This window comes from Triturus cristatus, chromosome 8 (genome assembly GCF_964204655.1).
Source record: "Triturus cristatus chromosome 8, aTriCri1.1, whole genome shotgun sequence".
Taxonomy (NCBI): domain Eukaryota; kingdom Metazoa; phylum Chordata; class Amphibia; order Caudata; family Salamandridae; genus Triturus; species Triturus cristatus.
In genome coordinates, this window is record NC_140591.1 from 307712058 (window position 1) to 307739117 (window position 27060).

A 27060-nucleotide genomic window follows, 5' to 3' on the forward strand; every position below is an offset into this window, starting at 1 on the left:
CTGTTGAGTTTGGATCCACTTGTGAAGTGGGGCATGTTGGTGTTCTGCCAAACGTTTCTCGTTGGACTCAGGTTGGAGGCCTGATGTTGATGATCGCAAAGAAAGAAGAAGAACTTTCATGATAAAGATATGGATAAGGACACATGGCGCCTATGATTGGATGAGACATTGGGCTGTTGGGGCTCATGGGATATGTAGTTTAAAGTTTTCAAGTGTTTAAATTTGCTGGTGTGTTTTACTCAGTAAAGAGAAGCATAATCATCGCCTCTGTGTCCTTAATAGAATTGAAAACTCTTGACCTGTCAGCTAGAAATCTTTTTATCCTCATGTATGCTAGCTTGCAATATCCTGTGTGAATACCAAATGCTTGCGCACCTCGGGTGTACTCAATGTATGGAAGTGAACACCAGCCGTGAACCCTAGAAACAGAAGGCTGTTAGATTAAATGATATGCACGAAAAAATACATCAATAAAGAAAAGAATATGATAAAAACAAATGAATTGAGGTGATACACCCATTCATGGGGAATAAAACAGGAGGTTTTAAATTGAAAGACAGGAGAAGAAACAAACTGATGCGACCATTGACCAAAACAGTTGGCATCTTGGAAAGTACTGCCCTTAGAATAAACAAATGAGCATGATTAGATTCCTAAGGTATATGACATGAGGAAAAAAACGAGCATAAACTGAAATGGATGTCGTCTTGTGGAGTTCTCCCCCTAAAATAAGCAAATAGATGAATTTATAATGCAAAGCAAGTAAATAGCAATCAATCCATAATACTCAAACCCTTTTCCCTGATTAGAACTAAACCATTTAATGAAATAATACAATAATCCCTGAATCAAAATGTGGATACTTTCCTACAAAATATAGAGTAAGAAATAAAATTGTACCTTCAAGACACCACAGCTTTTCTCAATAGGTTTTCTTAGGTACCTGGAGACCATATTCAGGATTACTGGCTTTACACTATTGACGCCACTTCCCCTTACACCTCCATCCCGCTTGCTGAGGGAAAGAAGATAATGGAATGGGTTCTACTACAAAAGGATGAGATTGGTGCCAACTAAATATTTTTGATGGAGTTGTTACAATTCTCCTTGCATCACAGCTACTTTCAATGGAAAAACTGATTTTTCTTACAGAAGAATTGTACTTAAATGGGTTTCAGTGTAACCCCCAGTTACAAAAAATCAGTTCATTTTTAAAAATGAATCATGGAAAAGCCACCTACAGATATACCTTAGTTTTATCGATGACATGTTTCTCATTTGGAATGGGCCTTAGGAAGCATTGGAGAACAACTTCAGCATTTTACTTGTCTCGTGGTGAAAGTGAAATGCGTGTTGATGCACACTCAGTCTGTGAAACGCTCACTCGACTTTCTTAAAATTTAAACCTGTGAACATGGCCAAGGAACTTTTGAGAAAAGGCAAAAGCATCAGAAGAGCTTATTTTGGGATGGATTGCATTTTGCAGGGAATGACACAGGTACATGGGCTGCATAAGCTGATGCATATTCAAAAGAAAAAAACCTCACTTTTACATGTATGACAACTTAAAAAAACAAAAATGACTAGAGCGTTTTTGAGAATGGTGCACCAATAATAGGGTTTAACAAAGCAGCCCAGAAATTGAGGATTGTTAACTTAAATTAGAAGATTGGAATGTTGAGAGCTCCACTGAAGACAATGAAGTAGCTCCAAGCTTATACTGGCTGGTATAAGCTTGGAGCTCCAACATTCCTGTGTTTATCTTTGTATTTTGAACATTTCACCCTTAGTGGGTGGTATGTTCAAATAGCCTTATAGCTCAAAAATACCGCTGTGGGTTAGGCCTATAATTCAGGTTCAGGGCCTTTAACAACCGGTATACCCCTCATCAGAGGGCTATAATAATCATTGATGGTCTGACGGCAACTCACACTGGTCAGATTAGTGCTGGAAAAGTCACATCAAGAGCAACCAGCAATTTTTCCTCGCAGAGAGAGAGAACAGAAAAATCTTGAAAACAAAGCATAGGATTCAGTGTGTAAATTTAATGAACATATGTGTACAAGAGTAGCTCTCCAAGAATGATCCAGGCTTGCCTTGGAGAGGGTAACACTTTTTATATACTAGTACATTTGCAGAGACCCCATCAACACTGACGTCAAGTCCAACTGCCACTCCTACCTGATCCACATTCCACCCCAGCAACCAACTACACATACCAGAATCCATAAGTACAGAATATCACATCATATCCCCCTTTACCCACATATAGCAACAAATACAGAAATAAGTAGAGAAAATTAGCAGCAAAACCTATGGAAAGTCAAATGCAAATATAGAAGTGATACCATACTTGCATTAACAAACACAATATTGCAAGCAAAGATGGACTCTTCTTGCTTGAAGTGGTCTGGTGTTCTTTTCCTGTGCAGCAGGTTCCTTCAAACTAGGATCAGCCTTAGGAACGGCCCGAGCTTGACACCTCGCTACCCTGCTTTAATTCCAATTCCTGGGGTCACTGGTTTTCACTGCTTTTTTAAAGAACTTAATAACTCTAAAAGGATGACTAAATTTGGACTTGCATCCATCTCTCCTGGGGGATTTAATCTTGACCCAATCTCCAACATTCACAACAGTTCTTTTCACAGCCTTACTCTTATCATACCAGATCTTCCTTTTTTCCATTTTCTCCTTCTCTCTCTCCACCCTTCTGTGCTACCCACCGCATCATACACCAAACGTCTCTTTTCGGTCACCCACAAGGGAGTCAGTTCCATGTTAGCGACCCTGTCTTTAAACAAACGAAAAGGAGTCTCACCAGTCGACGGATGCGATGTGAACCTATTCTCACGTACCTTCTTTCTCATGGCTAACTCCCAATTCTCACCAGAGGCAACAGTTTGTTGTAATGTTTCCTTAAGAACTGTCACAAACCTTTCCACCACACCATTAATTTGTGGATGATACAGTGCTGCTTTTTTATGCTTAATGCCTTTGGCACTAAATAATTCTACCACCACTCTAGAGGTAAACTGAACACTATTCTAATTGAAGTGACAAAGGAAATCCTTCATGTTCAAAAAGCTCCTCTAAAAATTCATTGACCACTTTAGATTTTACAGAGTTAACCACCTTAATGTCTGGCTAACGAGAAAACATGTTCATACATACAACCCATACCAGTCCTGAGACTTCTACTTCACAGGACCCAAGATATCAATTGCAATGTCAGACCACGGGCCAGCAGCCTGCTCTCTCACAACCATAGGCTGGGTTCTACATTTAAAAACTCTATCACTATACATACACTCAGCACACTCACAAACTACTCTTTCTACATGCATGTCCATAGCCAGCCACCAATATGCTCCTTGAATCCTTTCCTTCATTTTGGTGATGCCCATATGACTTACATGAGCATTGCTCATCAATTTGTCTCTCAGGTTATGTGGGGAAACCAACTTACTGCCTCGCACAAAAAGACCATCCACCACAGCTAAGTGCTCCCTGACCTGCCAATAACCCTTGAGATCCTCCTCACTCTCCTTCTTCTCACATGAGCCACCCGTGACCATTGACATGACTTTCTTTAAGACCAGATCATCGACCAGACATTCCCTCCACTCACTTTGAGAAATCAAGCCCACATTAATCACACATACATTTTCTTCCTCCTCCAATTCTTCACCACAAAATCACTCACCTCCCTCAGACACTTCACACCCATTTTCACCGAGTCTCGAAAGACAATCAGCCAAAATATTGTTAGATCTAGGTAAGTAAGAAATGTCAAAGTCAAATTCTTGTAAAACCATGACCCACTTCCGTATTCTATGTAAAACAAAATCGATCCCTTTCTTGGCAAACTCCTCCCTCAAAGGTTTATGATCAGTCAGAACATTAAGCATCATGCCCCATAAAATGTTTCTCAATTTACGCACCACCCAGAAAACACCCAGAGCTTCTTTTTTCACCACAGACAAGTTACATTCAGCCCCTTTCAACGATCTAGAGATGAAAATAATTGTTTTCTCCTTGCCATCCATTTTCTGTAAAAGAACAGTTGCTAACCCTTTTGAGCTGGCATCCGTCATGAGATGAGATAATTTCATAGGATCAAACCTTCCTAAACATGGAGCTTCATTTAGATGTTTTTTAATGCAATTAAACTCATTCTCACACTCTTGTGAACACACAAACTCACTTCCCTTTCTGAGTAGTGTTCTCTATAGCACATTTTTCTTGCAAAATTGTGTACAAACTTGTTATAGTACTCGGCCATGCTCAAAAACTTCACCAAGTCTTCTTTGTTTAGGGGAGCACGGAGATTACAAATGGTTTTCACCAAGGAGGTTTTGGGTTTAATTCCAGAAGCAGACACGAGATATCCCAAGAATTCTATTTCCCTGACCTCATACTTGCATTTTTCTGCTCTAAGAGTGAGACCGTCCTACTGAAATTTCTTCAAGTCTGACCTCACCCTCTCATCATGTTCCTCAAGATCCATCCCAAAAATTAGGACGTCGTCTTGATACACTTTGACACCCTGAAGACCCCAAGAATGCCCTCCATCTCCCTCTGAAATACAGAGGCTGCAGAAATTAGTCCAAAAGGCATTCTCAAGAATCTAGAGGTGCCAAATCGTATGATGAAAGCCATGAGATCCCAAGACAAAGAGTGAAGCTTGACCTGATGGTAGGCCGAGGTAAAATCCAAGGATGAGAAGTGCTCTGCGCCCTCAAGGGAACACAACATCTCATTTTTATGTGGCAGCGGATAGTGATCCACAACAACTGCCTTATTGAGTTCCCTCAAATCGACAGAGAGCCTGGCCTCCCCATTAGCCTTCCAAGCCATAACCACAGGAGAGACCCACTCTGTGGCCTCAACTTCTTGAATGATTCTGTTGTCCAAAAATCTGTCCAATTCCATTCTCATGCTTTCTCTCACTAACAAAGGTACATTTCTAACCTTAGCTACCACGGAAGTGACATACAGCTTAATTTTTATCTGGTGCATTTAATTTTTGAGACAACCCAATTTTTTCATAAGCACCCCAGGAAACTCTTTGACCCAATCCTTATTTCCTTTAGTCACCACACTGACCGGTGGAATTTTTCTCAGGCAGACAGACGGACTTTCATTAGGGTCTAGAAAAACATGCAAATCTCGCTGATTAAACCAACTTATCAGTGAGTCTCCTTTCATTGAGACATAAATCTTCCCCAGAATAATTCTTCCTTTACAGTCAATTGTACCCCAGAAAAAGCTCAAAAGATCAATGGTCATAACACTATAACCTTTTGGTTTTATGTCAGGTTTCAGCAGTGTTACCTTGCCCAACAAATTACTTTTGTAAAATATTTTTGATACAAATGTTATCTTAGCTCCAGAGTCAAAGAGCATGTTCACTGGGGCATTGTTAATTAAGACCACCTCAAGAGGATCATCATCAGTATGTTCTCTAACTTGCAGAATCTACCTCTCTGACTTTCATTTGGTCCTTGCCTGATATGCAGCACTTGGAGAAATGACCTTTCCTTCCACAGATTTTGCACATGGTCTTTGAGGTTGGCCATATGACCAATGTTGCCACACCTGAAGCACTTGCCTTGAAAATCTCTCATGTTAGAAGACCTTAAAGTAGTACCTGTTCTAGATTTAGGTTTTACAGATTTGTCATCCTCCACCTTGACAACCTCACCGTCCTTCATTTCTACTGATCCTTACGTATAACATCTACACACACCTTCGAAATTTCATGAGTCTTGGCTATAGTAAGAACTTCTTGCAACGAAGGATTATCTTTTTGCCATAAACTTTCTCTTGCTCTATCAAGGGCACACCTCAACATAAATTGATCACTTAACTGTTCTTCCAAGGCAGCCCCAAAACTGCAAGTGGAAGCTAACTTGCGTAAAACAGTGATATATTGTTCTATTGATTCGTCCTGTCTTTGCATTCTCCTCCCAAAGTGATACCATTCAAGAACAGTACTCACCTTAGGAAGATAATGCAAGTCTAACTTCTTGATGCAAATCTCATACTCATTTATACTGGAGGAATCATTGTCCGAGAGCTCAGGAAGGTGCTCAAAAACCTCTTGACCTTCCGAACCCATGCAATGCATGAGTAATAAGGTCTTCCTTTCAGCACTAAGGGACGTGCTGAAAACCCTAGCATAATGCCCAAAGGCTTTCTTCCACTTTAACCAGAAGAGGGGAGGGTCTCCTGGGGAAGCGATAAAGAAGGGAGGAGCAGTAACATTTTGCAGAATGAAAACACATATTAAACACAAATTAGGCACAAGCAGACCTTTAAACAATCCTAAATCTGCCCATGAAGAAGAAAGTAACTTTAACTTCTAGAGTGACAACTGTGAAATGTACATATGTTTCCAGTGAACCACCCCCTTTTTTTAACTAGAAGTTAAAGATGTGCACATAAGTGCGAAAAGGTAGTGCACTACGAGACTCTATAACTGCATTTTCACACAAGTAGTGACTTTTAAAATACAGAACATGTGAGGTGTCAGCTCTAACCTTAAAAAAATAAACAAATAAAACTTTAACTATGCGAGGCAATAGATGTGCAAAGCTGTGCGCCACAATGTCAACCTGTGACGTGACTTGACTTGAGGGCTCCGACACTACCAACTTTAGCTGTGCGTATCAGCGCGGCGAATGGATGCACACCCTTTCTTTCAGAGGTCAAACATCAGCGTTTCTGCCCCGCCTGTGCGTGCCCTCACACAAGATGGCTACTGCAAAGGTGACGCTGCTCTCACATGCTGCCTGCTCCTCTGTAACGTGGGGAGTGCGTTCTTATGAATGAGCGAAAGCGCGAGATGAAGAGCATGGACGTAAGAGCGCTGGATTCAGAGCGTGCACGCTTTTGAGCATCTTCCATGTGGGCTAAATGGTGCCTCAGGTGTTTGCACACTCTCCGCACTCAAGGAATACCCCAAAACCAGGAAAAATTTACCTCAAATGGGGACCACTGCACACATCCCCCAAACAGAGCGGGCTCACCTCTATCAGTCTTCAGTTTATCTCCCAAACAGAGCGAGCTAACGTCTATCAGCCTTCAGTCCCCAGTAGGCCGACCTTTCCTCATGTTTGGCCCGAAAGTGGCTTTTCAGGGAACATGATCAGCACGATCAGGCTACTGAATCAGAGTTCACGCTGAACCTTCCACGGCTACACCGGTAAGACTTTTATTGGTGTCTACCAGGATCTGGATGTACGGGTAGATTTGTTGAAGGTGCTGTTGAGGTCTCTCTGCTTCTGTTACGTGAGTTGGTCAATCGTCGCCAAAATGTACAAGAGTAGCTCTCCAAGAATGACGCAGGCTTGTTGTGAAGATGGTAACACGTTTTATTTAGTAGTACATCTGCAGAGACCCCATCCACACTGAGGTCAAGTTCAAGTTCTGCTTCTGCCTGATCCACATTCCACCCTAGCAACCAACCCCACATTCCAGAAACCAAAAGTACAGAACATCACAATATGACTTGTAAGTAGAGTTGTGTCTTTGTCAGAAATAATTTTCTTCGTGTTCCCAAGTAGCAATTTCTGTTTCTATAAAGGTGGGATGACAGCACGGCTGAATAAGGCACTGGCATTACATTACAAATGCTGGGCAGGAAACATGTCCATCTTTAGTGAAATCCTGATAATAACAAAGGAGTGTGTAAAAATGTTCACTGCTTGCTTTCTTCTTTGTAATTTATGTCATTGAAATTACCCCTGGTTAGCTTAACAGCGATCTGGGGTTGTGGAATCCGGGCAAATGGTATCTGAATGATAGCATCACTTGGGAACATGACCTATGCCACCAAGATGTTCTTTGCAGGTCTTGTTTGGCTGTTTTCCTAACGCTATCAAGTATGCAGTTACATGGAAAGTGTAGCTGGTTTGTCCCAGCTAAGCTCACTGTGGCATAGAAGGGAAAGGCTGAGAAGGATTAACTGGTTGGAGCTCTTCGTCAGGAGTATAAGCAGAACAATCATGTAAATGCAGAACAAAGAGGCATGTATGCAAACACAGCCGTAGTCTGACTTACTGTTTACTGCTTTGCAGTGGTGGTGGGCAGGGATCAGGGTTGTCGGGGCAGGCGTGAGGTGGGGTGGGGTGAGAGAATGTAAAGAAATTAAATTTAAAAAATGTACCTTATCGCTGCGTCTCTCCGAGTCGGACTCTGACCGGAACTGAAAGCAGGAAGCACTCAGGAAGCACCCAGGCTCCCCTGACCAATCACAACACTGCAATGCAGCATTGCGACTGGTCTGAGTGCCATTGTTCGGCCTCCAGAATGGTACTGGGGGCCTGGGCAAGTTCTCCATCCAGGCTGTAATGCAGCCTGCGTGGAGAACATGCAAAGTGCGCATGAATGTTTCGCTGGCCCAAGAGGGCCAGCCAAACATTCATACCCACTTGGAGTGGGCAAACCACTCCTCCCCTGTCCTGCTCTGAGAGCAGAGAAGTTTCGCCCTACCCGGCCCCAAAGCAGCAGGAACAAATAAAATGATAACATTGAGTTATTATCATTTTATTTTCCCTTTAGTTACACTGCTTAAAAGCAGTGGGGTGATGCTCCTCCGTAGCGGGGGAGCCGCCACTGCTGCTTTGGGCTGAGTAGATACTGGTAATAGCTGCAGGAAAACGTATTTTGGGCTTCTTGCCTGAATGCCCCTAATTCTATGCAAATTTATTGTATGGGAACCTTGCTGCCAGTCTCCTGAAAATGCAGGCCAGTGGCCCTTTGTGCCAGCAGTTATTCTTCTTGCTAACCTCACCATGCCTGCCTTGGGCCACTATTTGACTAACATAAGATGTGGGCTGGATTGGAGAACCAAACACAGCCATCATAAAAATGCTCAAACCAGTCCCACACTCTCTACCTCATTGCTGTGTTCTCTTTACCTTTCAGCTCTCCTCGCCTCCCCTACCCCCTCTCTTTCGCTCTCTCTTGAAGGCTCTCCAGCTGGTAAAAGTGACAGAGGTACCAAGAGCATCCCTGGACTTTCAAAACTGACCTTCAATATTACCAGCCCACCAAGGAAATGCCCGGTGGAATAACAAGGCCTGTCCAGCCCGGGACATCACAAGATGCCATAAGATCTGGAGGAGTGTGTCACCAACACAGTAATGATGCTATGTATGCCTAGCCCAAAATAGCTTCAGAAGTAGAAGCTGCTGCTTGGGCCAAGGGTAAGATGACACTGCTCCTGTGACATGTTCCTTTCCCACCCTTTCTGTACTTTATTTATTTGGCTTGTGGTTGGGCAGTATGTACCCTGACCTTCACAGGAGTAGCAACATCCCTCTATAACCCCCTGTCAGGTAGCAGGAGGCAGGGAGTTTTCTCCTGCATGCTAATACCTTCTTCTGGTGTACCAAAAGGAAGTTCTCTGTAGGTAAAGGGAGGCTGCTCTTCTTTCCACCACTGCAAGGAAAAGTTCCAGCTCTTAGAGATGCCTAAATAAGCTACTAAGCCTTTCCTGCAACTGGCTATTAATGGTGCCAGAGCACTGGATAAATGGCAATGCAGAAAGGGTTTTGGACACATGACCTCTGAATATACTCATGGCCAGATGCCAGCACTTAGGATATGTTCTCTTGATGCCCTCAGCAAACCCATAGTATATAACTAATTAAAAAGATACATATAGAGCTTGTATATTAGTATCCATACAATGCTTGATAATTGAATGCTCTCTATGATAAGGAGGGTTAATGGGGCAAGTAGAGTTTGAGGTACAAGAACAAGGAGTTCTAATGCTATTTCTATTAATCATCTGCAGTATTCGCCCTAGAGTATGAGATGCCATTTTAAAGCCCCTCTTTGCAACTTGCCCCTGATGTCTCGAACATCAGACCGCAAGACGAGCATAGAGAGCTCAGATAGTACTTCATCCTACATATAAACCATTGGCTCTTTGAGTATTCCTCTTTTCTGTTTGCACAACACTTTCACTATTTGCCCCCTTCCAGGGCTTTAAGTGGGCTGAAAAAAGTGGGGGCTCTCAAAGGGGTGTGACCAATGTAATGTAAGGGCAACTGCTTAAAAACACTAAGCTAAAAATCTGTGCTTAGCAGAGTGTGCTGCCCGAACTGTATTTGGCTATTTCTGTCATTGCATCCAGATATATGATACAACAAGTAACATCATACCTACAACAAGTCAGGACTATTGGCTTTGTTAATGGTTGTTAGTTGCATAAGATAAATAAGCAGCAACTATGGCTTGTATATAATATTGAAAAAGCTTCTACTTAAAGCCCTGGTGACACCACGACGATGTTGCTGCTCCTGAGTTTCAAAAAGAGAAGGGAAATCCAGAGAGAAAAAGACTCTCTTTAAAGGATTTCCTTTCCCCTACTACACTCACCTGACATGATTTCATGCCCTAACTTCTCCACCAGTGACAAGTGAGCATTGTGAGCACGTGCACATCGATGTGCCTGCTGTCACTGCAGTCCGGAAAAAAACAGACCGCCTGTGCCAGGGCACAAATCAGAGCCTGACAGAGACCCGTTTCGAGGCCTTCTGTAAAAAATAGCCGGTGCTCAGCACCGTTAAGACCCGGACAACTTAAAACCCTGCTCCATTCACTACAATAGAACACTGCTTACTTATGGGATGGGCCCAGGGAATTTGCATGGCAGAGCAATGGTTCTTTTTGCTAATATGAATGCAAGATTCAGGAATGTATTCCCAACCTTTTGCGTTCACAGATGAGGAAATACTCTCAACAGATGACCACTAGGAGTACAGAGGTTGTCTCTATAAAGATCTCAGCAACTTTTTTTAGTCATTGAAATTAGTGCACTGTAAATCTAGTTCACTAACTTCCACCCCCCCCCCACGTAGTGTGAAAAGATGTTGCATCACTTGAAGTGCTTTGAGTCTATGTCTCCACTCCCCCAATATTCCTATATTACACCTCTGATGGAACCGTATGTTAGAAACTGAGTGGCTGGGAGGCCATATGCTTCCTTCAATTTCCAAAGCTCCCTTGAGGAATAACAGTCCCCTATTGTCAGTAAGCCCACCTCCGTCTAAGCCTTCATCTCTCTGGGTCTAAGGTGCCCATGTATTTTTGGGAGCTCCATCAGGGGTATTGCCAGCGCATAGGGTTGGGAAGAGTTGGTTTTCTGCGAGCACATCATACATCATTTCAAAGTTACTAGGAATAAAAGTGGTGTTTACTGCATGTTCGTTCCCTCAAAATCATCATGCGGGCAAGGGGTTTCCTCACCTGATCTTTATGCCAATTTCCTTCTGGCAGAAATGGGGGTCTCTAGTTGGCAGAGGTAGGTATCTTTGTCCAAATAGGGACCCTTGCTTCTAGTCAAGGTAAGTGGATACACTTCTAAAATAATCCCTGCTCACGCCCTTGGTAGCTTGGCACGAGCAGACAGGCTTATCTCAGAGGCAGTGTGTAAAGCATTTGTGAACACATACAGTAATACAGTGAAAACACTACAAATGGACACCACACCAGTTTAGAATAATAGTAAATATTTATCTAAACCAACAAGACCAAATACGATAAAAATCCAACATACAATACGCTTGAAAAAAAATAAAATAATGCTTAAATTGCAGGAAAATCAATAAAACACAGTTCGTCCGACTCGGTAGCTTCTCCTGGGGCTACCACGATACTGAATACAATTCCAGCCGACCGCTTTGATACGGGCCAGCTAAAGCATCGACAGACTCAGACACAGTACCTTTCTCTTTGCGACCAACACGTCAAGGTGGGTCGGTCGGTGCAAACGGAGTGTTGCGGCAGACGATGTCCTCACAATTCGGTGCAGGCAGTGGCTAGTTGACAGAGTCGGTGAGACCAGGGCTTTTGTTGAAGGGTAAGACGATGTTGGCTGCAGTGCTGGCAGGTCATGGTGCGGCGACGGAGCCGGTCGATGTTCTGGTCGGGCAGCAACGGTGTCGGTGATGTCCTTGCAGCATGTAGCAAAGCGTTAAGGAGACGGTGTCCACAGACATGGTGAGGTCTTTGCTGATCCTGTGACCTCTAGAACAGGAGGTAAGCTTAGTTCAAGCCCTTGGAGATCTTTTCCTCAAGCAGGGGGACAAAGCAAGCAGCAAAGTCCTTTTCTCCTTTCCTTGGCAGCAAGTAGCCACTGCAGGCCAACCCCAGACATCAAACAGCATGGGGAAGTGTTCCTCCTCACCTTCTCCGGCTCTTCTCCTTGGCAAAGGTTCCTCTTGATTTCCCAGAAGTGATCTAAAAGTCTAGGGTTTGGGCCCCTCTTTTTTTATACACAAACATCCTTTGTTCTCTGAAGACAGAGCGTGTCTGTACCCAGCCAAAACCAGGTCTGTTGTCACTGGTGCAGCTTCTTGGCGGGAGGTGGAGACAGAATAGTTGAAGGCAGAGCAGGCCCATTCAGGTGAAAGGAAATCTCCTCCCCCTACTCTAAGCAGCCCAGGTCTATTCAGCCCAGCCCTCACTCATCAGACTTCTGAAGCCACTGCCCCTCTCCAGCCCCTGTCATCTAAAAGCCAGACATGCAATACACAAACCTAGCAGAGGCACACTGGATCATTGGGCAAGAACATACCTACTTTCTAAAACTGATATTTTCAAACACAGAATGTAAAAATTACCCTCACTAAAAGATGCCTTTTAACATTCTGAGTTCAGGCATACTAAACTTTATTTCCCCACCTTGTTCCCAGGGCCAGTTATGTTTATAAGAGGTTATAAACAAACTTACCATTCTGTCCTATGGGAACAGGTAGCCTTGCAATAGTGAAAAACAAAATTGGTAGTAATTCACCAACAGGACATGTCACACACTAGGGCATGTCCTACCTTTCACATACACTGCACCCTGCCCACAGGGGTACCTTGGGCCTACCTTGGGGTGACTAATATGTAGAAAAGGTAAGGTTTAGGGACTGGCAAGTGTGTGCATTTGCCAAGTCGACATGGCAGTCCCAGACTGCACACAGGATCTACATTGGCAGGCCAGAGTTACATTTTCACAGGCTGCTTCTGTGGGTGGCACAATCAGTGCTGCAGCCCACTAGCAGCATTTGATTTTCAGGCCCTGTGCACACATAGTGCACTGTACTAGGGTCTGACTAGTAAAACAAATATGCCAATCATGGAATCACTAATCCATCACAACAGTTTACAAAGGGAGAACTTGCACTTTGGCACTGAACAGCAGTGGCAAAGTGCCAGGTCTAACACCTTCTCGCTTCCATATTTATTCCATTCAAACATCTAGTAACCATAGGAGCTGGGCTGCTAAGAAATATTTTCAACTCCCCCTTGGCCACTAGGATTTTTTATTTATCTTATGCTACACTGCTTTTCCCTGGAGCCCATATCAGGTTTGACAACATGGATTCCAGATTTTTAAAGAAGAGAAAGCGGCAGGTTAGCACAGAAGTACAATACTGTCTGGAGTGTTATCATCTTAGATAGGGATATTGTGCTCGTCATCAATAAAGGTTAACGATTTCCAAAATGCAATCTTCCCCTTCAGTGATCAAAACTCTGGTCCTAAGTTCCCTGCCCTATCTCCTCATCTGAGTGAGATACGCACACTCCTACATAATTTAAAATATATGGTTCCAGTTCAATATCAGGGTGAAATGATTGCTGGAGAGTATTATGTGTACTTGGCTGACTCGGGAATGCTCAGGTTTTAGTCCAGTTCACTTTTTATTTGGATACCTGCCCAAATTCCTCTAGGGAGTTAATTTTGCCCGGTAGACCCATTTTCCATCTCTCAGGAATAACCGGTGGTCACCTGCGTACAGGGATATGTTATGGGGTCATCATACAAAGCCATGTCCCTGCCCTCTGTTCTGAGTAGGCCAGCTAGGGGTCCCATCCTGCATGTGGTGGATATTATATTACTAGTTTTGCCTCTAGCCGTTAGGTCAGATTAGAACAGAGAAACATATTTTACAGATGGCTAAGCAGAGTAAACAGGTAATTCCAAATAAGTCTATCGAATAATTTTTCTAGGTCAACAGATAAGACCTATGCTCATGTGGTTCCCGTACCCTACAAAGGAACTTTATATTCAGTGACATGCTAACACCTGGGAATGAACCCATCTTCGTCTTTGTGCAGTAGTGTGGGAGTCAATGGGTAGAATCTTTTAGCCAGTATCTTGCTAAATATCAAAGTATCTTATAGTTTGTGTTGAGGAGAGACAATGGACGGTAAGATCCAGTTTCTGGGTATCCCTATGTGGTTTAGAGACGAAGGAAATGTAAACATCCCTAGTCGTACCTGTGAGTTGTCACAATTTTAATACTGTGGCATACATTTGCTCAAGGTTTGGCGCCAGTATGGCTGTGTAAATTAAGTTAAATTCTATAGACAAACCATCAACCCTGTGACTCTCCCATTTGACATTTCTTTTAGGGCTTCTTTAATCTTGTCCTCTGTTATAGGGCGGATCAGGTCGTCAAGGGCTGTCTTTGACATAATGACTAAATTTACACTGTAAAACTATGATTCAACATAATTGGTGGTAGTTGACCAGCAACACCGCATTCATATGAGTCTAGGGTCAACTATTCCCCTGTTTCATCTCTGACTTCTGAAATAGTTATCATTCATTGTTCAAAACTTACTGAACAAATCTCCCAAGTTTGGCCCCTTTAGTGTGTGTTCTGGCCATATAGTCAATATATTTTGCAGCCTCTCTATTGTCACAGCGTATTTCCCTGTTATATTTATTGACACATGTTTTTGAGCAGGGTTCTGCACTGTCAAGTTTTCCAGGCCATGAATTTTATGGCCAAGTGTTATCAAGTCATGTTCAAGCGTCTTCCTGGTGAAAACTATTTCGTTAAGTGACTGTCTTCTAATCAGCATCTTGAAGACTTCTCACTCTATTAAGGTGTCAGAGAGCGTTCCTTAATTTTCTGAGAAATAATTTCTAATTGATTTGCCTAAAAATGATCTGGCCTGGTTGTCTTCCAACATCGAGCTCTGCAGTTTTCAGGTGGATATTGTTGTGCATTGCCCCATTTCACAACGTATAACAACAGGTTGTAGTTGAACTGCATCCGTCCCAGGTATTTGGAATGTAGTGCTGTGAATTGAAGTGAGTTGGTGTAGTATATGTGGTCCAAACCGACATGCAGGTTATGCACCAGGGAAGAAAGGGAGTATTCCCATGCCCTTTCAAGCATTTGACTCCAGTAGTCAACAGGTTCCCAATTGATGTTCACGTGGTCAGTCCCTTTGCTACTTTTTCCACCATTGTTGCAGACAAACAGGGGTAGGAGTGGTTCAGTTCCACATCCAGTACACCAGTAAATTCCCCAATGGAACAGCGGCGTCTGTGGCAAGTCAGCTGGGTAATCTGAGTCTGTACAGCAGAATAGTGTTAGATAGGGGCTTCTGATTGGCTAGGGTATCAACCTAAGACAGGCAGAACCCACAATTCTAGTCAGGACAATAATTAGACACCAAAGATAACCTTTGCTCACCCTCTGGTAGCTTGGCAGACTCACACAGAAACATAATAAATTCACCACAAAAGAGACTCCACACAGGATTATATAAACATAAATATGGGCTACTGCACATAAAGCCTGTGCATCCAATGCAGTTACTTAAGTAGTACTCATTATCCTGGACAATGCAAGGCAAAAACCACATATATCAGTACATACTTAGAGCATGAAAATGCATCAGAAAAGCACATCAATAACAGTAGGTAAACCAATGCACAGGAACCTCTGCACTCCTACTAGCAAGATTATGGTAATCACTGTGGGCTGACTGAAACAGGTGCATTAGCAAAAAGAGTAGTGCGCAGGAGCGCTTGCGCTCCTACTCAAGATGATACGGTTATTTGGGATCACCATCGTCTGAAGGCAGAAAAATGTCCTTGTGGCGAGACCCTGCCACGCTCAGGGACCCCTGTCGCGTTTTCTTCCCGTAATGCTTAAAGAAGCTCAAATGCCCCCAAGTACGTCACACAGAGTAAAGTTAGGAAGGCACAAATGTAGGACACCAGCAAGAGACCTCCCTTGGTCCATCACTCTCAATGTGCCCAAATGAAGCTGCCTGCGAATGTGCGGTGCAGCTGACAAAACACAGTACCTTTCAGGTGCCACCACGGTCTCATCTGACACTGGCGATGGCGTTGTCCTTGCAGGGAATTCCTCTAGGTTGAGATGAGGCCGGAGGGCCTTGGAAGCAGGGCCCGGGCTACCGGCGTATTACCCATGCTGAATCCAAGGGTGGGGCTATTGGCACAAGCCTTTTAGGCTTGGTCTGCCCTTGGTTGATGGGCAATGGGGCACTGATGAGGCAGCACTGATGAGGCGGCACTGAGAGGTGCTGCAGCGGCTTATTCGGACGGTGGCAATATGCCTATGGGGAAAGGGTGCATCAGCAAGGCACGTACACCCCAGATGCCATACGTCACGGTTCACCTTGCTGGGAGTGGTGGGTAAGCTGGGGAAAGACTCACACTGCTCTGTAGGGAGTAAGGAGCGCTCACCAAACGCTATCTGCGAAACACAAGGAGCAGCAAACATCACTTACCATGCGCTATCTGGAGATCCTTAGGTGAGGAACAGCTGCTCCCAGCTCCTCACATAGCCTGCTGCTGCCAGACTACCTAGAGGTAGAGTCACCCAGAGAGGGGATTAAGGGCAATCTTTTAGGCCCTGAAATTGCAGAGTACTGGGGGGGGGGGGGGCAAGCCAATAAGCCCTTGGAGAGCACTGGGGGCACTTAGGAAGCAGAAGGCAGGCCAGCACATGGAGTCACTTTGTAGGGTGGCAGTCCCTCCAACAACTCAGTTTGTAGAGCCAGCAGCGTCTGGTTACAATTCCCACACAGTGTCTAAAAACATGGGGTCAAAGCCCCAGTACTTATACTCAAAAATGTCTTTGATGAAGGCTGACTTCAAAGGAACCATTAGAAGTGTGCAACAATCCCTTTCAACCAAGCCCTGGCTCCAGATGATCAGTGGGGGGTTAATTAGCACTTAGTGTGAGGGCAGGACACAACCTATACTTATGTTAAATGAGAACCACCTCTTACTCTCCCTGCCCAGGGAGACTATCAGCATACAAATAACTGCAGATATATACCCTGTCACACCAAGCCCTTCCTGTATTGTGGCTGTCTGGAAAGTACGCACAAAGTGTAGCTGTCACCCAGCCCAGACATGTATTGTAGTCAGGCTGCAAAGAGTCTAAAGCACAGAGAAATACCCACTTTCTAAAAGAGGCATTTTTTAATCACCACTATTCTAAACATACTAAGCATGATAACTCCACTCCTTTCTGATCAGGAATTACCACTTAAATGTATACAAGGGAATTCCCAATGCTAGCATATGAGAGGAGTAGGACTCAGAGCAGTGAAAAATAAAATAGGCTGTTTGTCACTACCAGGACATGCCACTCATAAAAACACATGCCCTACCTTTTAATTTCACAGCACCTAGCCAACAGGGCTACCTAGGGCCTACCTTACTGCTGACCTATGTGTAATAAAAGGGAAGTTTAAGGCTAATTTATAGGCCCTTGGTGTATGGTATACCACTTTACAAGGGGCTTACAAGTAAATCAATTATGCCAAACAGGTGTAAACCAATCATACCATGTTTAGGTGGAGAGCACGTGCACTTTAGCACTGTTTAGTAGTGGTAAAGTGCTCATAGTCCTAAAGCCAACAAAACGAAGGCCAGAAAAATAGGTGGAGGAAGGCAAAAAGTGTAGGGCTAACCTTCCAAAAAGGGCCAGGTCCACAAAATAGCGTCTGAGTGGAGCTAGCGACATATATCCTGCCTAAGATAACCTCTGTCCCATCTAAGGTTACTTTCACCAGGACAAACCTCCATTCTTTGTCAGAATGGTTCTCAGTGGCAACAAATGGTACACCAGGTCTCACCCAAATGAGTGCTTCTCTCGTATACAATAAATACCTGTTGACAAATAGTTGACCTCCCCAACTATGTTGCAGCGTAATGATTTTATTGTTTGTGGCATGAAGAAATGGCAGATGATTGTAAATCAGCATTTGATTTTGCAATCTGGACTACTGTGCGGGTCGGGATGTCTGAACTACCACCTAACTCATAAATCTGACCTCTAAGTAAAGAGTGCTTCACACAGGGGTCTGAAAACACCCACCTATTCATAATCAGGGCCTTAGTATATAATTTAAGATCCACTCCAGATATTTAAGGTCAGTTTTTGGTCAACACACGTAGATCTCTTGGCCTTTCAGGAGTGTAAAACTGTCCAGGTTGCAAGCTAAAGTGGGGGCCATTTGGCAGGCTTTTCCATTACTTAGGGTGGACATGATGCGATATTAGCTATCATTTATACCACATAGGCATTATTTTCGGCCACATGATAACCGTGGATTAGGATCCTTGCGTTATACCTCTTGTATACTTGAGACTCTCATGTGCTCCTTCTTTCATTACGTCCTGAAGAGGCCTATAATCTAAAGGCCAAACCACGTTGTCATCTTGCCTCAGAAGTCTCTGGAAGGCCTGGAATGTGGAATGTGTTAAACACACTGTGTGTATTGGTTATGATCTAAAGAGCTGTATGTAAATAACACACTGACCCAGAGACTATCATTCAGAGTGATTGTACTGGAATTTTATGCACAACCTCCCACAAGTAGATACGTGGAAGATTGGTGTTTGTTGATAAAGATAATATTTGGTTGCATTTTTAGTTTTGTAAAATCTTGTCTTATTTGTGAAGCCTTTGTATATAGTAAAATTGTATGCTTTGTTTTTAATGTATCACAATAACTCTATTTGATTCTGGATGAAATATGAATACCTGAGAGATCCAATAAAAGAAAGATCTCGTAATGTTCCAGCAGTGTCAATGATTAATTAAAGTAATCATTAGAACCAATAATACTCTTTTATCTGTCCCTGCTTCTCAGTATTTTTCTTTTCTTATTTACTGGCCCTTGGGAACTGGGGTTACTAAGGCTTCCCACAGTTTTCTTGTCCCAGAGACTCAAATAGGGCAAGAAACGCAGAAAGAAATAATTACAAAGAAACGAGAGCGCTCATTTTAGTTTTACAGTTTGGCTACATGCTTAGGAAAGTCTCACAGGAAAGTGGATTGTATCAACTGTGTCAAAAGCCGCTGATACATCTGTGAGAGTCTAACACTGCTGCCACATTGACACAGAGGTGACGACATTTCCTGTGCTCCTACCTGAAGCCCGCAGGAATATTATTTTCTTCGGCATGTTGATGAATATACACAGTGACTGGACAGTCCAGAAGTTTGGTCTTGTTGGGATCCAGACTGGGGTTCTTTGTTTTTTTTTTAAACATACTTTATTGGTTTTCTCCATACACAACGCATCATACAATTAAGGTTCAAGCATAAGCAACCTTATATACACATATCGTTACAAACAGAATGAAAACCATGACCGATATGACATTGTATGTATTAGTGCGCTTTGAGTGCATTGTTACATATTTATACAGATAAGCTGCAACTACAACTAAACCGCAGAACTATCCTGATCCACTCGCCCTGGCCTCCCCCCCCCCCCTTCCTGCTCACCCCAAAGTTGGCCTACAGGCCTAGAATAAGATGCTTGTGGAATGTTATCTTCCTGCTAAGTCATTTGGGATATGTGCTGTTCCCTATGACTGGCCGTGCACCATATGAGTGACAGGTCATCAGCTACCGCTGGGGTAGTAGGGATGGATTAGTGCCTGGATGTGTATTATTGAGAAAAAAGAGGGGTAAGGCCCCAACAGGACAGTTACCAGGGAGGGCCATATACAGTAAGTGCAACGGAGAGGGACCTTGTATACTGATTATTTCAAGCAATTTATTTATTGCAACAATCACACTATATTCTTTTGGGTGATTTGGTTATTTATTTAACCTTTCATTTGAAACTTTTTCTTTTTTGATTTATACAAGGACTTCGCATCCTTCCAGTTGAGCACATATGAAAAAACAATTTCAATATTTACAAATATTCACATATCCTTACAACATTTACCACAATATACATTACAAACATTTATCACAAACACAACTATATCACTAGACCAATGTATCATTTGTAATCTGATCAACACAAATTAATTTCTTTGCGACTGGTAAAACCAGATTAATTCTCAAAACTAGGAATATGATTTCATTCAGTGTCCGTCAGTATCAATTCAATCTTAGTTTTATTGCCGACGCGTTTCAAGCCCCAGGGATTCTCCAGGGGCTCTCATCAGGGCTTCTTAGTTATAACACATTGGTGCAATCTATTCGTTTTTTTTTTTTCTTTTTCAACTTGGTTGCTGTTTGAGTTATAGGGGAACCGACTGTAGTAAACCTCAATTTATTGGGTGGGGCTTTTTAGACGATCTATACAGCATCTGCCGCATGGTTGAGTCAATCTGTATCATTCTGCACTTCCTTATTTTCGGCTCCTCTTTTGCAAAACGGTAATCTTTATCTTAATACCTCCACCTCTCTTGTTGGCGCTCTGTAATTGTTCCGCTCCGACTCAATCTGCAGCAGGTTACTGTTACAAAGTGTGTCTATTTATAAATACAAAAACGGCACGTGTGAGGTCAGTTTAATCCTTCTTTCAAGGGGCGAGTCGCGAGAAGGATTAAACTGACCTTGCGCGTGCCGTTTTTGTTGTATGATACAGATTGACTCAACCATGTGACAGATGCTGTATAGATCGTCTAAAAAGCCCCACCCAATAAATTGAGGTTTACTACAGTCGGTTCCCCTATAACTCAAACAGCAACCAAGCAATAAAACTAATATTGAATTGATACTGACGGACACTGAATGAAATCGTATTTCTAGTTTTGAGAATTAATCTGGGTTTACCAGTCGCAAAGAAATTAATTTGTGTTGATCAGATTACAAATGATACATTGGTCTGGGGAGATAGTTGTGTTTGTGATAAATGTAATGTATATTGTGGTAAATGTTGTAAAGATATGTGAATATTTGTAAATATTGAAATTGTTTTTTGATATGTGCTCAACTGGAAGGATGCGAAGTCCTTGTATGAATCAAAAAAGAAAAAGTTTCAAATGAAAGGTTAAATAAATAATCAAATCACCCAAAAGAATATAGTGTGATTGTTGCAATAAAGAAATTACTTGAAATAATCAGTATACCGGGTCCCCCTCCGTTGCACTTACTGGGTGTGTATTATAGCACGAAAGAGTCAGTAGTTTTAAGAGTTTCCAGCATTGAGTCCCACTCCATGGAGATAGGTGTTTTTCTTAAACCCCTGTATTCTTACCTACGAATAACTGCAATCTCCTCTCTTCCCCATTTTATCACCTCTTCCTGCCAACAATGCACTGTTGGGGGGAAGGCCGATTTCCACCTCATAGTAGTGGAACGCGTGCACAATAAGTAAGGCCAAGTCTGCAAATCTGAGCTGTATTTTATGTGACTTTGAAAAACGTCGTATCCCCAGAATGCACCGCCCTGCTGTGTCCCAGTCATGAATCTCTGTCACTGTCGCTAGTATGCCTGCAACCTTGGCCCAAAAGGTGGTCAAGCGTGGACACACCCACACCATGTGTAGGAGGTCAGCATCATGTGCATGACATCTTGGGCAGTGTTCCTGTGCTGTCGGGTACATTTGGTTTAAACCGTGTGGAGTGAGCAAGGCCCTATGGATCATCATGTACTGTATGAACTTAAATTTAGCTTTACGGGATACCTTCTTGGGGTACTCCAGTAGAGTGGCCCATTCCTTGTTAGACAAGACTTTGCTAATATCTCTATCCCACTTCTCCCTAAGCGCTGTTAGAGGGGTCGCTGAGTGTGAGTGAACGCCACTGTATAGCCATCTGATCAGGTGGCGACCCTCACCCATCAAATATAGAGTATGGACTAGCTTGTGAGTAGGAGGCACCACCCTATCCGGTGCCCAGTGTTTCTTAACATACTTAACTATAGTTGCGTGTAAGATAAAAAGGGACCGTGGGACTCCCTGCAAAATTCTCGTGGTCTACTAGCATGCCCTCCATAAACAGTGTCCCTACTGTGGACACCCCCTCCCGTTCCCAGGTACAGATGCTCCGTTTGGTTATCAACCCTGTAGGTGTGGGGATCCCTAGTAAAGGGGTATTGGGAGCATAGGGGAGTCTCAGGGTTGTATATTGTAGTGCTCTTCTCCAGTAGGTTAGAGCTATACGAAGTAGCAGGAGGGCTTTGATCGGGATCTTACTTTGGGGTAGTAGCAGAGTATGGAGTGCTTCTCGGGCCAAGAATTGTGATGTGCCTGCTAGTTTGTGTAGATTGTGCCCTGCCAGCCAGTACGCGAGCCACTGCAGCTGGCTCGCAAAACAGTATGAGCAGAAATCCGGCAACCCATGCCCCCTCTATCTGTTCCTAGTTGAAGCTGTGCCAGTCCTACCCTTTTCCGGCCTTTCCCCCATATTAAGTCCAACAGGAGTGTGTCTAAGGTTTTAAAAAGACGGACCGGAATCAATACTGGTAGGTTTATGAAAAATTATAGTAAACGTGAGAGCATCACCATCTTAGAGATGACTATTCTACCTACCACTGAGAGAGGTAGGGATGTCCAAAATGTTGTTTGGGTGCGAAGTGTTTGGATTACCCTCAGTAGGTTGCCATCAAGTAAGTCCTGCGAGCCCTGTATATTTGGATGCCCAAGTATTTAAAAGTAGTTGGCGCGACCGGGAGAGTGAGGAGCCCAAATTTAACAGCTTCTGGATGTACCTCTGTGAGGAAAAAGAACGCATAGGACTTGGTCTCATTTATGGTAAGTCCTGATATTTGTTCAAACTGCGGAATGGGGCTCTTTAATGAAGGCATAAGCACAAATGTTTTGAAAGTTGATAGACAGCTAGTTTTAAAACCTGACCGACAGCTGACGGACAGCTACTGCTCAGGTGCCCAGCATGACCAATTATGGTCCCAATGTATTTCAGAAGTGGCATAGGACAAGGATCCGGATTGGGCCCTGAATATGGGCTGACCGCCAGGAATAATAGTTGCTGATATTTGTCATGCGGGCAGGTAGGTAATATGCAGATTCATTCACAATGGCCAGTTCGGTGACTGTGCATGCTCACATGATTACTTGGCCTTGTGAGACGTCTTTCTCTTGTTTTGTAATGGAAGGGAGCTAAGTGGAATTTTCTAAGTAATACTTTGTGCACATAGATCATTGAAACAGAGTGGTGTGGAGTACCATGATGACCACATTTAATGGTAAAACACAAACACCTTAGCAATGTGTGTAGTTTAAATCTTTATTTAGTTTCTGAACACAACACTGAGAAGAAGGCACAAGCAAGCTTGCAACGCATTGATCTTGTACTTGACAGTGTTGACACTGCCCAACTACTGGTAGGTGTCTACAGTGTCAGTGTCTACGTTACATAATGAGACTGACTTGTGCAAACGTTTTGGCGGGAGGATGTGCAAAACTCAATTTTATGGTTATCATCGGTACGTTTTACAGATATTCAATTCACGGCCAATCACAATTGACACAGAGACAAAACATAAAATCCTAAAACATGCAGGCAATATCGACAGGGCTGCTGGTAGGATCTCAGAAGAGTCACAGATCCCTCATGGGCTGTCCTGTTCTGCATGATGCTCCCTCACCCTACCCTGATGGAGTTATTATTAATTTGTTTGCAGTTTTATGTAGGGCGATCTCGACCCAAAGGTATGGGAGTGCTTTACATGAGCATCAATTATGTTACACAAGGACACATTCATTTTTGGTAGTCAAGGGGCGAATACGTGATTTGCCCAGAATCACAGGATGTTGAGCCGACGCAGAGGCTTGAACCCTGTTGCCCACCTCCAAGGTCGGCAGCACTGGCCATTATGCCACTCCCTTAGTGTGCTACTCGCCAGTTTTGCCAGGTGGACTGCAGACGGGAAGTGTTTGGGTAGGCCAGCATACAGCTCTAGGTGGGTGGACACTTTATACCGAGCAGTGCTTGTTGCAATGCCTGGTGGGACTTGAGAGGATGCAGTGGACACAGGTCAAAGCAGTCCTTTGTGTAGGAGATTCGGGACAGCAGCCTAGGTCTGCCCCCACCAGTGACTTCTCTGAGTCCTCCCCCCGGCATCGGTGCCTGTCAAGCGGGCAGTTACTAGGACTCTGGGTGCCCTAGCACTTAGGCCAATGGTCTAGTGATCTAGAGCGAGGCCTCACGTAAAATATCTATCTGGCGACCAAGGTGCAGGTATTACTTGGATATATATATCCGGTGTAGAGTAGCCCTCTGATTGAGGTTTCACGATATACAAAATGTGCTATACAAAATATGGTAAGGCCCTCTTCACATCAAATTGGCACCATTTTCTGCTGCTCTTAGTATGTGCTTGGACACCTGCACTGAGCAGCATTATACAGTACGATACTATGTGCTTGGGAGATTGAGCTAGGCAATGTCAACACAGGATGCAGCATCCTGGTCCAAACAATTGCAAACGCCACATCCCATACACATTATGGCATGCTAACTTGTTTAAAAGGTGCATCATTGAATGGACCAAGATTGTAATGTGTGTGAAGGGTGCCCAGCCCAAGCGATTGCTTTCTGACATCTAATTTGGAATGTGTAGTACAGCCAATAGGCAGTAAAGCTCTCAATAAACAGCTATATTGAGGCCACAACCTTAGGACAGTCTAGCTTTAACTTGCTATTGATATTTTTTTAATTAAAGTTTATTGACTAGATTTACCTTACAGTGTCTCAAAAGGCAAGAGAAACAGTTTAAGCACATTTATTTCTGCCCGAAAGGATAGGTATCAATAGAAGGAGTCACAATTGTGTAGTTCAGTATTGAACACAGAACACTCTGGTGACGTTTCCAAAATAAATTCAAGCGTGTTCATATTTATTTCTGGCTATTGTGAATGAAAACGCATTCATTTGATCTGAGTAAAACACACCTCCAATGTCCTGCTCTTGCTCAGCCTGAATTTAACAAACCTTCAGTGCTATCCACATAAATAGCTCAGTCCTACTTCATAAATGTGCACATTTTAAATGGAAGAGAGGGCTGCTTTGACTGGGTGAAGAGTTCGGGGTCACTACAAATTGTGTAAATTTAGGGTAATTTCAAAACGAACACCAGTCACTCCAAGTGAGATAAGATGATTTTAATTAGCGCCTCTTGTGCTTTATTGGCATTGTGCAATTTTTTAACTACATCTAGGTGCCAGGCTACTGCACAGTAAACTGTTTATCAATTATTTTTAAAACATGGTGCAGGGTAAAAACTGAGTATAATTGTTGTTTTTTTTTTTTACTGAAAATGAGAACAAAGTGACAGTAAAATGATGAGGGTCGGTCAGTCCAAGTGAAGGTCAGTGCCTACAAATGTGGGGTATTTGAGATCTACTAGCATATGCTTGCTGCATTGATTTTATAGGGTAAAGTGAGATTATAAAATGTGTTGGTCTATGGTGTTCTTTGGACAGCTTTTGTGCAAATTTTATAAGGTGGGTGTAATACTTCTTAAGGGATTTGCATTCCTCGACCCGAGCAAATGTTAGGTACGGCAAAGATTTAAAGGTCACAGAGGACTTTCCTATCAAGAAAGGTGTTAGGCAAGGCTGCATTATGGCCCCGTTTTTATTTAATTTTTACATCAATGATCTCGAGAGGACCCTGGTAGAGACTGGTGCAGATTTCCCGCGAATAGCAGGAAGGGGAATTCCCCTCCTACTGTACGCGGATGACGCTGTACTTTTAGCCAGAACTGAAATTGGGCTCCAGACACTGTTAAATTCTTTCCATGGGTTTATGTCCATGCTAGACCTGAAGATAAACACCACAAAGTCATACACTATGAGTTTGGGCAAACGATCAAGGAAGTCTTTTATATTTAAAACAGGGGGAGACATAATTCCAAGGACCAATGTGTTCTCTTACCTGGGAGTCCTATTTGATGACGAATTAAAATGGGATGCCGTTATACATAAAAAAAGGGGGGAGATGGCTCGGACCAATGCAGCAATTTTTAACTTCGCCACTAAAATAGGGAAGAAACCTACAGGGGCTATGCTTCAGGTATATAGAGCAAAGAGCATTGCCATAGCAACTTATGGTAGTGAGTTGTGGGGACGTGCTGTGATAAATCCTATACAGGTTGAGGAAAATAAGTTCCTAAAAAGACTTTTATGTGTCCCGTCCAGTACTTCAAATTTGGTGGCTCACGAAGAAGTTGGAGTACCTTATATAGTTGACCAGATAGCAATGAGCCCCATGACCTTTTGGCTACAGTGCTGGATTAACAAAGATATACCCTTGACTCAGGAGATATTCAGAGATTGTCTGACTTTGGAGAACAAGTTACGGATCCCGTGGTTTTCCTATATTAAGAAAGGTTTTGAATCAATTGGAAGGGGTTCCCTGTTCTCTAAACCTGAAGAAATCCTTAAAAAGGACATTGATCTGGTCAAATCCCTCTTCTTGAATTACAGGTCACAAGAGAGTGAAGGGACTGAGCTTACAAAACCCAGTGTTCGGTCATATATTGTTTTAAAAACTACATATACTACTGAACCGTACCTAATGTCTACCCTTACGACGCATGAAAATTTTTTATTAACCAGGTTTAGATGCAATACATTTCATCTTTTATTGGCTAGACCCAAAGTGGGTCATCTGGGACAGATGTTACCGGTATGTAGTTGTGATGGACAATCTTCACAAAACCTAGTACATTTTATGTTCTTTTGTAACCTTTACTCTGTCCCTAGGAAAACCTATCTGACACCAATTTTAAAGAAAATGAATTTTACCCAAGTGAAACCTGCTTTAATGTTTTTACAATTATTACATATGGATTGTATATATTTTATTGTCCGTTTTTTAAAATCAATAATGAAATCAAGAGCGGTTATGGATTGCTAAATTGTCAAAGGAACTTTATATTTGGGTTGTGTTTTTTAACTGTATGTATATGACTTTTTATGAATTTAAATACTAAATTCGAAATAAAGTATCTTTGATTGATTGATTGGGTGCAATGTTTAAAACATGTCACTAAC

General features: G+C 42.9%; 1 long non-coding RNA gene across 1 annotated transcript in view; it reads right to left on the reverse strand.

Moving 5' to 3' along the window:
• LOC146802031 (uncharacterized) overlaps positions 1-27060 on the reverse strand; it is a 106905-nt gene that overhangs the window by 26118 nt on the left and 53727 nt on the right. The window contains exon 2 of the long non-coding RNA XR_014967688.1: positions 901-1015. This is a non-coding gene — a long non-coding RNA (uncharacterized LOC146802031). The remainder of the gene's footprint in view (positions 1-900; positions 1016-27060) is intronic.